Below are 3333 nucleotides of genomic sequence, written 5' to 3'. Positions count from 1 at the left end.
ATAATAATAATCTGCTCTTTGCACTATAATAGTAAAAATAAATAAAACTTATTTACAATATATACCACAATTAAATAATTTACAACAGCATTTCATATTACATATTATTTTATTTATAATACACATTTCAATAACAACAAAATGTTCTTTTTCAGATAATAATATTTAAGTATGTAGCATCATTTTGTTTTCTGTAATAGTCACATTAATAATTATGGAAAAAACAAAGCATATACAACTTCCAAATGCTTAAATATTTGTTATACAGAGTGTTAATATAGCCCTGGCACACCAAAGTGTATTTAAGAAAATAATTTAAATCAAAATAAGCTCTTCTATTCGCAAAAATAAAATCTCTGTTATATCCACATTCGTTGTTATAAATACCTTTTAGTTAAGTATTGACGAATTCGAATTTATATATTAATATATAGTATAAATAATTTTTCACAACAAGGAATGCATTTTATTTAAAATAAGTAATTGTTAATATTATTTAATGAATACCATTCAATTCATTTTTAATTAGATAAAAATATATTTAATATAAATAATCTAAAGGACTAGATAAAAACAAAAACAGTAACAAAAAAAAAGTCAAATACATGTATGCGATAAGTGTATCAATCTTATAGCAACATTGAGTTCGACTTCTCTCCGCCTATTTGTTAGTTGTTAATAACAGAAATAACATTAATAGTATTACCCACACAAATATTACAATTATATTTCTGTACTAGTATAATTTCTTCTATTTACAATCTGTACATGAAGATATAGAAAAGTATGTAATGTGTCATAAAGTAAGAAAATCACTAAATGATTGATAAATATTAGTTATTAAATACAATATACCAATCGCTAAACTCAATAAATTAACAATTAAATAACAACGTGCAGGATAGACCAATTTAGAAATCTTCTTATTTAGGATAAAATCGACCACGAGTTCACCTAGCAATTGTTCGAGACCTATTCAGTGACATTATCACTATACAGAAATGTTCTATTATTCTAGAAATAGAGACTAAAATTTAGATATCTTCCTCTGGAGGTGAAGTTTTATTTAATATTATTTAATTGGAGAAAATAAAGTCTAAAGTTAAATTTTTCCTGCTTTTAATTAAACTGTACTTTCCTATCTTCAAAGGAGGGTCTACGTACTTTGATAACGTCACTAAAAAAGTTCTGAGAAACTATATCATGAAATTAGACTTTTTTCCAAGGTCTACATTTAACCTGGATTCCATAAAAGGACACCGAAATTGGTCTACCCTGAACAATTTACTCATATACAGCATGTACTTCTTTGAAACTTTACTATGACCAAATTTTAATATTTAATATGCAGGGTGAGTAATATACCTTAAGACGAATTTTATATTTTCTAATTAACAAAATTGCTTAAAATGCTGTACCGAGGGTCGAAGGGCAGAGAATGACAGAGGAAGCGGAAATAACTCTACACGCCACTAAAAAAAGTTTGTAAGGGGCGGTGGGCGGAAGGGTGATGGCACAGGTATTCGATTTATCACCTACACCCCCTATACCTCCAGCCCTTCCCTTCACCTAACAACGCATTTTTGTGAAATGCACAGTTATCCCCACTCTCTTCATCCATTTTTCATCCCCTTCGACAGTAGGTTTCATATTGAAAACTACTTTTTTTGTCGTAAGAGAGATCGGTGTTCCCCCCTTTCTATGTGCATTAATTTGTATTAAAAAAGTATAGTATTGTGAGTTCAAATTGTATAGGTATCAATTCTTCGTTTTCATTATATGTAATGTATTATACATTATTTCCTTCCACTCGTTTGTCTTTTTTGATAAAAAATATGTACTATCATTTAACTTTATTTATGTTAGGCACATTTTCCACTTTACTACGTTATCTATTGTAGCAAGTCCTTAATGAATTTATAAACTAAAAAAGAAGTACTCGGCGAGTACTTTTTTTGTTAGTTTCTTTGGTATCCTTTTATTAATGTGGATATAAAAATTAATAAAATCACACAAGTCAATTTAAAAAAAAATGGAACCAAAAATAAAGTTTACGCAATTATAGATGTAAATTGATCCAAAAATTTTGTTTAACGACAAATTTTTTCTTGTTACATTTAAAAAAGAACTTAATTTTTGTATTGTACGTTTGTAATTTGCTCATTTGTACCAATGAAAAAAATCATTTACAATTTTCTGATTAAAGAAAAAATTGATAAGATTTTCAACTACCTCAAAGCATAAGTTATCACGAAAAGTAACATTTTAGATATAAATGCCTCTAATTAATTATAATATAGAAATTGCAGAACTGAAAACGAAAAAAAAAAATGCAATGCATCATTCAGATAAAAAGCCCAAGGGAAAGAACACGAAGAAGTAGAAGAACAACATTTAAGTACATTATATACAAAGGAATTTTTGTATGTACGTGTTTTGTGAATATATATGATGAGAGAGATAGTAATTGGCTTTTTAAAATGGACATCTTGTTTTAGCTTGGTTTACATATAATAGATAAGATTCATAAGTTTTTAGTTGTAATTATTATTAATAATAATTTAACACCCAGGCACACACTGTACTTTTTAAGGCTAATACTAGAAATGGGTAAATATTTTGTTGAGCTCTCTAATGTTAAAATTACATCCAAAAATAAAGAAGTCGACGACCATCAGCCTTTCCAAAAGGCCTATATGAAATATTTTCTATTTTTAAAAATTTACTTACCAAAAAAAAACAACAAAACAAATATATTAAATTAAAAAGTTCAGTACGTAAGTCGTCAAAATATATTTTTGGATGTCATTTATGGCTGTAATACATTTCGAGAGCAAATTTATGCGTAAAATTTTCAGCAACATCATTTCGCAACCTATAATGCCTTTTTTATTGTCTATCTCCATTCCAAAGGGAAAACTCTTAAGAATATATTTTTTACATATAATACGATACAAGAAATAGGATTAAATGTCTTTGGAATAAATAAATTATGTGCTACTCCTACAGCCTCCACTCAAAATAATATATATTTGAATTTATTTATTTGAAACATTGAAAGAAATGTCTTAGTCTCTTTTGAATTTTTTGAAATGCCAATTGCGATTTATGTACTAAATCCAAAAAAACACCATCAAAAATGTTCTTAAAATTGTTAAAAGGTTTCCATTAGAAATTGAATATTTAATAAATGGAATTAATTAAAACATAAAAACACATTGTTTTGTGATTGATTGTCAGTATGGCAAAGATTTTAAATACAAAAGAAATGGACGCTGTACACAATTCTAAACTAATCTTCTTTCTGTTGTTATCAACTTCACTAATTAATAT

At 26.9% G+C, this 3333-nt stretch overlaps 1 protein-coding gene across 2 annotated transcripts in view; it reads left to right on the top strand.

The window, feature by feature from the left end:
- Positions 1–3333, top strand: part of LOC108733483 — an 11626-nt gene that overhangs the window by 7305 nt on the left and 988 nt on the right. The window lies entirely within an intron of this gene.

The sequence above is a fragment of the Agrilus planipennis genome, unplaced genomic scaffold (assembly GCF_000699045.2).
Source record: "Agrilus planipennis isolate EAB-ADULT unplaced genomic scaffold, Apla_2.0 scaffold44, whole genome shotgun sequence".
Taxonomy (NCBI): domain Eukaryota; kingdom Metazoa; phylum Arthropoda; class Insecta; order Coleoptera; family Buprestidae; genus Agrilus; species Agrilus planipennis.
The sequence above is the reverse complement of the archived record's forward strand: the minus strand, read 5'-3'. Positions and strand labels throughout refer to the sequence as shown.